Genomic DNA, 11,219 nt, shown 5'->3' on the forward strand with positions numbered 1-11,219 from the left:
AAGAAAAGAAAAGAAAAGAAAAGAAAAGAAAAGAAAAGAAAAGAAAAAAGAAAGGAAGAAGAATTGGCAAGGATGCAGAGAAATTGGAACCCTTGTGTGTTTTTGGTTGGAAAGCAAAATGGTGCAACCACAGCAGGAAATAGCAACTCCTCAGAACACTCCACTTCTGGGTGTTCACCCAAAAGAACTGAAAGCAGGGACTCAAACAGACATTTATATTCCCATGTTAATAGCAGCATTATTCACAAAAGCCTAAAGGTGGAAGCAACCCAAGTGTCCACCATATATATATGTTATTTATATATATATATACACATACACAAACCACACACATTTGTATATGTATATAATCCACACATATATATGTGTACATATGTGATATATATATGCCACACATATATATGCATACACAAACATATATATACAATGGAATATTATTCAGCCTTAAAAAAGAAGGAAATTCTGACCCATGCTCTAACATGGATGAACCTTGGACACCTTATGCTAAATGAAAGAAGTCAGACACAAAAGAACAAATATTATACATTCACACTTACATGGGATACCTAGAGTAGCCAAATTCATAGAGATAGAAAATAAAATGGTGTTTGCCAGGATCTGAAAGGTCGGGTAACTGGGGAGTTACTGTTTAATAGGTACTCAGCTTCAGTTTGGGAAGATGAAAAAGCTCTGGAGACGGATGGTGGTGATTGCACAGTAATGTGAATGTGCTTAATACCATGGAACCATACACTTCAAAAGGGCTACAATGTAGGATATTTAAAGTACACATCATGCTGACTGATATATGTATACATTGTGAATGGATTCCCATTATCTGGTCAATTAATACACCCATCACCTCACATACCTTACCATCTTACTTGTCAATTAGACCTCAGTAAACCTGAAAAAAATGGTTAAAATGCCAAATATTATGCTATGTATATTTGACCACCATAAAAAAGAAAAACAATGGGAGAGAGAGAGTGTGTGCATGAAGGGAAGGCTTGCCATAGAGGAAGGTTGCTGCCTGGCTATAAAGTTTGGGGGGCACTGGACAGACAGAAGTAGGGAATGCATAAGAGAGCAGGTGCCATGAAAGATGGTGGGTGATGGGTCAGAGGCTGTCTGCAGGGACTTGGGACAGAACTATGTGACCACAGTAAGAAGTACAGATGACATGAGGCTGAAAGGGCAGCTGTGATATTCCCAGGGCTGTGAATGCCTGGTGAGAACATCTGCACCCAGAGGAAGGGAGGACATGAAGAGGTTTGAACCCTAAAAAGAGGCCCTTGTGAGCACCGAGTAGACTGGCCTGGGGCACGGAGCGTGCCGAGGCTGGGAAGTCAGGGAAGAGTTTGTCACAACAGTTCAGGTAAGAGCTTCAACAGCACAATGCTCTACTTACCATCATGCTCCTCAGCCTCGAGTCTACTGCACGTGCTTGCTTGTAAATGATTCTTTAAATTAAATTATTATGGGGGCACCTGGGTGGCTCAGTCGTTAAGCGTCTGCCTTCAGCTCAGCTCATGATCCCAGAGTCCTGGGATCAAGCCCCTCATCGTGCTCCCTGCTCCGCGGGAAGCCTGCTTCTCCCTCTCCCACTCCCCCTGCTTGTGTTCCCTCTCTCGCTGTGTCTCTGTCAAATAAATAAATAAAATCTTAAAAAAAAATTATTATGATCATAATGGTACTTAAATAGGTACGACACAGAAGTAGGTATAAATTCCCTATACTTATAGCTTCTGTGAAACTAAAAACCAAAACAAAGTTACAAACCAAGGCAGTCTCATTCTAAGACTTGTCATCTTTCTGCCATTGGCCACTTCCCGAGGACTTCCAACATCCTCCCTGTGAACTTGCCTGAGGGTGTGGGACGTGAAGCAGAGGACCTGGGTTCAGGCTTGGACTCTGCCACTTCCTTAGCTGGAGCCTAGGGGAGACTGCTTCATCAACATGAACCTCAATTTCTTCATCCACAAAGTAAGCAAAATAACCTACCTCACATGGTTTTTGTGAGTATCCAAAGAGAGATGTGGAAAGCACTCTATTACCAAAGTATCTTCTAGTAAGTTCTCACTGTCATAATCTTGTGGATTTGTTTTAGTATACAAAAAAAAAAAAAAAATGCTATATTAAGTGACATTTTTATAAGTGTTCTGAACTATTAGGAGAGAATAATCAAAACCGACATTTTTCTGGGAAAGAGGTAATCACTTATTTTTAACTACTTATATTCAGGGGATCATGCGCTACTCCATCGAATGCCCTCATTGACAGGGGAGAAAAAGCAGACAGGTTGAGGGCCCATTTGAATTGATGACAAAGGCAAACTGAGCCCAGGCCTCCTGGATCCCAGATCTGTTCACCAACTATGAGAGAGACAGCTCGTGAATAATGCTGAAAAAAGGCAAAAGTAGCCCCTTGTTGTGGAAAGTGTTACCTGGGAACCCTTCCACAACACCTCCTTCCACACTCCACAGTGAGCTTAAGTGGGGGTCAGAGAAGATTCGGCAATGTCCGGTAGAGTGACTGCACCTCAGGACCCTCTCTAGCACTTTGAGTCAGAGCTGATTCTCCACCCCAAAACATAATGCAAAAGATAAACAGTACCCTAACCAGGACTGAATGTCAACTCAACATCTCTCACCTTCTGACCCTTTAGGCAGTATGATCCTATGCTTGCCCCCAAGTTCCTATAACTCTCTTTTCCAGAACAATTTCTCAGGCAAAGTTTATCATATTTATAACTCCATAAACATTGGCTTTCTCTCCCACTCTTTTTCTTTTTTTTTTTTTTTAAGATTTATTTATTTATTTGAGAGAGCGAGAATGAGAGAGAGTACATGAGAGCGGGGAGGGTCAGAGGGAGAAGCAGGCTTCTCGCTGAGCAGGGAGCCCGACGCGGGACTCGATCCCGGGACTCCAGGATCATGACCCGAGCCGAAGGCAGTCGCTTAACCAACTGAGCCACCCAGGCGCCCCTCTCCCACTCTTTTTCAAAGAGAATTCCTTTGAGAGCAGAGTTGCTAGCACCAATGAAACTGTGTACTTTCCAGAATCCTGTGAACTATTAGATTGTATGTGTTTTTAAAAATATTGGGTGTTTTTTTTGTAAGTTCTGCACTTAAAAGCCAATTTTGGAGGACTGTGAAAAAAAAGTCTAAATAAAAATACAGCTTTTTTATTTTTTATCTATTTATTTACTTAATGAAACCATCTGGAAGAGGACTCACCAGAGCCAAATCTGCTAAGGTTTGGGCTTTGTGCTTCACTGGCCCCTTGCACAGACTTCACACGGATGCAGGACCAAAGGGATGGGGCAGTCCCTCTAAAAAGCCATCAGCGCTGATACTCAGAATAGTGGCCGTGAGCCACACGTGCTGGAAAACACACAACACGGCTCCCCCATCCTGCATCTCGGTACTTTCAGCCTGGATAGCCACGTGTTAAATAGTAACGATTAGGGCCAGTTATATGCTGTCCCTGTTCACCAGGGGCTCCACTCTCTTCAACAAGCACTGTGGCTGTTACAGTCAGTCCTCAGTTATCAGCTCTTCTCAGCGGAGAATCCGCAGCAAACTCTAGTAGCAGCGTGAGGTTGCGATAACTGCCACGGGGGCTAAACCCAAGAACCGGTTCTCTGCAGTCTAGTGCGATGAAGAGCATAGGGCATCCACTGAAGGAGAGACGCAAACGTGTCTTGGTCTGTGACCACCGAAACTAAGTCAGCGGGAAATGAGAGGAGCTTAACACAAAATGCATTTCTTGATTCTCTCGGCCACAAGGAAAAAGCAGAGTAAATGGTAAAGCTTTCAAATACAACAGCAAATCTGAGAAAAACTAGTATCCTCTAGAAAGGATTAATTTCATGTATAAAAATAATTCTACCAACCTCTGATAGCTCTCATTACATATTTAAAGAATTCTTGTACTAAGATTAAGTAAATGAAATTATACTTTGATAGATATAAGCACAAAAACAAAACTATAATCCTAGGTTCTCCTGTGATGAAAAGTAACAAAAGAGTTATGGTAATAAAAGTTACCAAAAGATAAAGTGAGGGTTCTAGAGGGGAGAGGGGTGGGGGGATGGGTTAGCCCGGTGATGGGTATTAAGGAGGGCACGTATTGAATGGAGCACTGGGTGTTATATGCAAACAATGAATCATGGAACACTACATCAAAAACTAATGATGTAATGAATGGTGACTAACATAACACAATACAATAAAATTTAAAAAAATAAATTTTAAAAAAGTTACCAAAAGATTTTTGGTAATAAAATCATCAAGAAGTACAAAAATTGGGTTTTCAAATCCAGAGTCAGTCCAGAAGTTCACAAGGTGTTTATCACATGAGAAAGCTCATCTTAAGTGAAGAAACAGGGAACAGTAACCTGAATCAGGATCAACAATGATGATCAACCAAGAAGTCTTCTATGCAAGTCAATTTCATACGAAGGATCTCATGTTTTCAACTCACAGAACAGTTGTACGATTTACAAAAGTGGTTTCACACACATCACAGTTGATCCACACTGTGATCATGTTAAGTTGAAATTATGACAAAAAGGTATTAACAAAAAAATAACTTCTTTTTATTGTGTTAACCTTAAGCAAAAAATCTTACTCTATTTTTTCTGTTCTTGGAGAAAAATTTGCACACCTTGAATTCAGTAGCAAACTTCCTGCGTTTGGGGAGGCTTAAATAATGTTTATAAAAATAGCAAATAAACTTTTACTCCGCCATTCCTCCTTCTTGAAAGTAAAATAGCACAGTACCAAATTCCATTAATTCTTTCCTCTACTCATAAAACAAACACTTTGGGAGCACCCACAATGTGCCAGCACTATGTTAATCCTAGGGGACATAAAAGTAAAGACTACCAACGTCTCTGCCCTCTGATCATAAAATTAATATTAATACAAAATCAGAGCCAGCAGACGTTGGCTGAAGTGATTTCATCCAAGAGTACAAGAAAGTGCCAAAATTAAAGAATTGTGGGGGAAAAGAAAGTTATCATTGAAAGAGATGACTAAACAAATTCATAAAAAAGACATTAGCAGGGCGCCTGTGTGGCTCAGTCGATTAAGCATCTGCCTTCGGCTCAGGTCATGATCCCAGGATCCTGGGATCAAGTCCAGTGTCGGGTTCCCTGCTTAGTGGGGAGTCTGCTTCTCCTTCTGCCTCTTCCTCTTCCCCCACTTCTGTGCTCTCTCGCTCTCTCTCTCACTCACTCTCTCTCTCAAATAAATAAAATGTAGAAAGAAAGAAAGAGAAAAAGAAACAAACAAAAAGAAAGAAAGGGAAAGAAAGAAAGAAAGACAAACATTAGCAACAAAAAAGTTCTGAAAATGCCTGTTACGGTAGGTTTTTGGCCACTCATCCAAGAATAGAGTATATTTATTTAGTAGAACCAGTGATGGTCAGCACAAAAACACTAGGACATAGATTAACTTCATTTGATATTTAGCAAAAGAATATTGACTATGTACTTTGACATAAAATAAAATATGTGGATACATTTCTACTCTTTGAATGTTTAGGCCGTGTTCTTTTGCTTCCTTCAAAAAAAAATAGGAATCTATTAACATTAGTTATCAGGATACCATTTTAGGCAATGAGATGTGAAGGATCAATGCAAATTAACCAGTATTCTACTAAGAAATCTGATTCTTCTTTCAGCCTCAGCAGATGTGATATCTATTCCTTTTTTTTTTTTTTAAAGATTCTATTTATTTGACAGAGAGAGATAGTGAGAGCAGGAACACAAGCAGTGGGAGTGGGAGAGGGAGAAGGAGACTCCCCGCCGGGCAGGGAGCCCGATGTGGGACTCGATCCCAGGACCCTGGGATCATGACCTGAGCCGAAGGCAGATGCTTAACGACTGAGCCACCCAGGTACCCCGATATCTATTCCTTTAATCAACATAACTTACACAACCAAACAAATGTCCCTAAATTATCTGTAATTACAAAATAGGAATGTTGCATAAAAATAAGATTTTAAGTTAGATATAGCAATACTTAGCTCATCCCAAATAATCTAATTCCAAAATCTTGCTTATATTTGCTTCCTATTCAAAAGTTGTATTAAAACTCAATGGAGGGCACCTGGGTGGCTCAGTTGGTTAAGCAACTGCCTTCAGCTCAGGTCATGATCCTGGAGTCCTAGGATCAAGTCCCACATCGGACTCCCTGCTCGGCGGGGAGTCTGCTTCTCCCTCTGACCCTCCCCCCTCTCATGCTCTCTCTGTCTCATTCTTTCTCTCTCAATAAATAAAATCTTAAAAAAAAAAAAACCTCAATGGAGTCTTCAAAAAGCTGAACAGAGAGTTGTCATATGACCCAGAAATTACACCTCTACACATATACCCAAAAGAACTGAAAATAAGTCCAAACTAAAACCAATATTCATAGCAGCACTACTCAGAATAGCCAAAAAGTGGAAAAAATCCAAATGTCCATCACCTGATGAGTACACAAGATGTGGTACATCCACATAATGGGATATAATTTGAGCATAAAAAGGAATGAAGTACTGATACATGCTACGGAATGGATGAACCGTGAGAACATTACATAGAGTGAAAGAAACCAAACACAAAAGACCACATATAATCTGATCCCATTTATATGAAATATCCAAACTATGCAAATCCGCAAAGACACAAAGATTAGTAGTGGGGCAGGGGATGGATAGTGACTGGTAATGTGTATGAAGTAAGAGAAATCTCCAGGTATTTGATAGTGGTGAAGGATACACAACTCTGTGAATATACTAAAAACTACTGAATTGTACACTTTAAAAGGGTAACTTTATGGTCTATGAATTATAACTCAATAAAGCTGTCATTTGTTTTTTTTTTTTTTTGAAAAGCCAATGGCCTTCCAAATGCTTCCTGAAATTCGGTCTCGGTTTGCCCTTTCTTACTTACCACTAGTTTATTTCCTCATATATAATAAATAAAAATCATTACATGAATAAATCTGAATGCTTTGTCAGTATATATTACACTATAACGTTCTGATTCTGGAATTTTTATTGCAAGTTTACTTCCAAAATTGGAATGCTATCATGTATAAAATTCAATGTCATTGGGTCCTGTTATGATAGCAAGAATCTAATCTTAATTCTGAAATATGTTCCAAATATGCAGTATCTCTAAGACCAAAAATTATTTCAAAACATGTAATAAGTACAATTTTATGTGTGACCTCCTGCCTCCAACTCCCCTCACCATCCCCACAGAACCTTTACCCACCTTTGGGGAAAAGAAAACTGGCCAACCCCCAACCAACTGCAAGGGCAGCTCCAGGAAGGAAAGAGAGAAAAAGGGGCTTACATTTCTGCCTTGACAACAAAGAAGCAAGTAAATACCAGCACACTTTTGCCCTCAGCTTTGGCCAATCAGATTGCAGCCCCACCCTCCTCTGGGAAAACTGGAGAATTAAGAGTGGATTAAAATTTCCTTAAGGTCCCTCCCTATCACCAAGCAGGGGAGAGAGGAAGAACGATCTGCTCCCTGACAGAAGAAAGCATGCAGTAAATGGCAAAAATGTTTACCTTTTCTTCACCCCATCCAACATGCAAATGAAGCTCACTGTGACCCTTTTAATAACTTTCAAGAAATGTTAATTGAACTCATTGAAAAAAATTAAACTCAAACAAAACAAGACAAAACAAAACCAAAAAAGAAGGCAGGGGGGAATCATTGGGTATTTTTTTTTTTTTAAGATTTTATTTATTTATTTGAGACAGAGAGAATGAGAGACAGAGAGCATGAGAGGGAGGAGGGTCAGAGGGAGAAGCAGACTCCCTGCCGAGCAGGGAGCCCGACGCAGGACTCGGTCCCGGGACTCCAGGATCATGACCTGAGCCGAAGGCAGTCGCTTAACCAACTGAGCCACCCAGGCGCCCCCATTGGATATTTTTGATGTTATAATAGTTTTGATTGAATATAAGTTAGTGGAGTTCTTAAAATCAGATTTCTTCTAGCAAAAAGTAACTTTTGGTATATCTTAGTAAAATTAATACACTATAGTCTAAATGAAAAATGGCTGATTGGGATGCCTGAGTGGCACAGTTGGTTAAGCGTCCAACTCTTGAGTGCAGTTCAGGTCATGATCTCAGGCTCATGAGATGGAGCCCCACCTTGGGCTTTGAGCTGGGTATGGAGCCTGCTTAAGATTCTCTCTCTCCCTATAACCACTAAGGAAATTGAAGCAGTCATCAAAAATCTCCCAACAAACAAAAGCTCAGGGCCAGATGGCTTCCCAGGGGAATTCTACCAAACATTTAAAGAAGAATTAATACCTATTCTTCTGAAACTGTTCCAAAAAATAGAAATGGAAGGAAAACTTCCAAACTCATTTTATGAGGCCACCATTACCTTGATCCCAAAACCAGACAAAGACCCCATCAAAAAGGGGAATTACAGACCAATATCCCTGATGAACATGGATGCAAAAATTCTCACCAAAATACTAGCCAATAGGATCCAACAGTACATTAAAAGGATTATTCACCACGACCAAGTGGGATTTATCCCTGGGCTGCAAGGTTGGTTCAACATCCACAAATCAATCAACGTGATACAATACATTAACAAAAGAAAGAACAAGAACCATATGATCCTCTCAATAGATGCAGAAAAAGCATTTGACAAAGTACAGCATCCTTTCTTGATTAAAACTCTTCAGAGTATAGGCATAGCAGGTACATACCTCAATATCATAAAAGCCATCTATGAAAAACCTACAGCGAATATCATTCTCAATGGGGAAAAACTGAGAGCTTTCCCCCTAAGGTCAGGAACACAGCAGGGATGTCCACTATCACCACTGCTATTCAACATAGTATTAGAAGTCCTAGCCACAGCAATCAGACAACAAAAAGAAATCAAAGGCATCCAAATCGGCAAAGAAGTCAAACTCTCACTCTTTGCAGATGATATGATACTTTATGTGGAAAACCCAAAAGACTCCACCCCAAAACTGCTAGAACTCATACAGGAATTCAGTAAAGTGGCAGGATATAAAATCAATCCACAGAAATCAGTTGCATTTCTATATACCAACAACAAGACAGAAGAAAGAGAAATTAAGGAGTCGATCCCATTCACAATTGCACCCAAAACCATAAGATACCTAGGAATAAATCTAACCAAAGAGGCAAAGGATCTGTACTAAGAAAACTATAAAATGCTCATGAAAGAAATTGAGGAAGACACAAAGAAATGGAAAAACGTTCCATGCTCATGGATTGGAAGAATAAATATTGTGAAGATGTCACAGAAGAATGTGTAGAGCAATCTACACATTCAATGCAATCCCCATCAAAATACCATCCACTTTTTTCAAAGAAATGAAACAAATAATCCTAAAATTTGTATGGAACCAGAAAAGACCCCGAATGGCCAGAGGAATGGTGAAAAAGAAAAGCAAATCTGGTGGCATCACAATTCCGGACTTCCAGCTCTATTACAAAGCTGTCATCATCAAGACAGTATGGTACTGGCACAAAAACAGACACATAGATCAATGGAACAGAATAGAGAGCCCAGAAATGGACCCTCAACTCTATGGTCAACTCATCTTTGACAAAGCAGGAAAGAATGTCCAATGGAAAAAAGACAGTCTCTTCAACAAATGGTGTTGGGAAAACTGGATAGCTACATGCAGAAGAATGAAACTGGACCATTTCCTTACACCACACACAAAAATAGACTCGAAACAGTTGAAAGACCTCAATGTGAGACAGGAGTCCATCAAAATCCTAGAGGAGATCACAGGCAGCAACCTCTTCGACCTCAGCCACAGCAACTTCTTCCTAGAAACATCACCAAAGGCAAGGGAAGGGCGGGCAAAAATGAACTATTGGGACTTCATCAAGATAAAAAGCTTTTGCACAGGAAAAGAAACAGTCAACAAAACCAAAAGACAACTGACAGAATGGGAGAAGATATTTGCAAATGACATATCAGATAAAGGGCTAGTATCCAAAATCTATAAAGAACTTATCAAACTCAACACCCAAAGAACAAAGAATCCAATCAAGAAATGGGCAGAAGACATGAACAGACATTTTTCCAAAGAAGACATCCAAATGGCCAACAGACACATGAAAAAGTGCTCAACATCACTCGGCATCAGGGAAATCCAAATCAAAACCTCAATGACATACCACCTCACACCAGTCAGAATGGCTAAAATTAACAAGTCAGGAAATGACAGATGTTGGGGGGATGTGGAGAAAGGGGAACCCTCCTACACTGTTGGTGGGAATGCAAGCTGGTGCGGCCACTCTGGAAAACAGTATGGAGGTTCCTCAAAAAGTTGAAAATAGAGCTACCATACGATCCAGCATTTGCACTATGGGGTATTTACCCCAAAGATATAAAAGTAGGGATCAGAAAGGGTACGTGCACCCTGATGTTTATAGCAGCAATGTCCACAATAGCCAAACTGTGGAAAGAGCCAAGATGTCCATCGACAGATGAATGGATAAAGAAGATGTGGTATATATATACAATGGAATATTATGCAGCCATCAAAAGGAATGAGATCTTGCCATTTGCAACGATGTGGATGGAACTGGAGGGTATTATGCTGAGCGAAATCAATCAGAGAAAGACATGTATCATATGACCTCACTGATATGAGGAATCCTTAATCTCAGGAAACAAACTGAGGGTTGCTGGAGTAGGGGTTGGAGTGGGAGGGATGGGCTGCCTGGGTGATAGACACTGGGGAGGCTATGTGCTCTGGTAAGTGCTGTGAATTGTGCAAGACTGTTGAATCTCAGATCTGTACCTATGAAACAAATAATGCAATATATGTTAAGAAAAAAAAAAAGGAAGATAGCAGGAGGGGAAGAATGAAGGGGGGGAAATCAGAGGGGTAGACGAACCATGAGAGACGATGGACTCTGAAAAACAAACTGAGGGTTCTAGAGGGGAGGGGGGAGGATGGGTTAGCCTGGTGATGGGTATTAAAGAGGGCATGTTCTGCATGGAGCACTGGGTGTTATGCACAAACAATGAATCATGGAACACTACATCTAAAACTAATGATGTAATGTATGGGGATTAACATAACAATAAAAAAATTTAAAAAAAAAAAGATTCTCTCTCTCTGCCACCCATCCCCCCCTTCCCAGAACAGCTCACACATGCGCACTCTCTTTCTCAAAAAAAAAAAAAAAAGAAGGCT

The sequence above is a fragment of the Mirounga leonina genome, unplaced genomic scaffold (assembly GCF_011800145.1).
Source record: "Mirounga leonina isolate KUSES-001 unplaced genomic scaffold, KU_Mleo_1.0 Mir_91, whole genome shotgun sequence".
Taxonomy (NCBI): Eukaryota; Metazoa; Chordata; class Mammalia; order Carnivora; family Phocidae; genus Mirounga; species Mirounga leonina.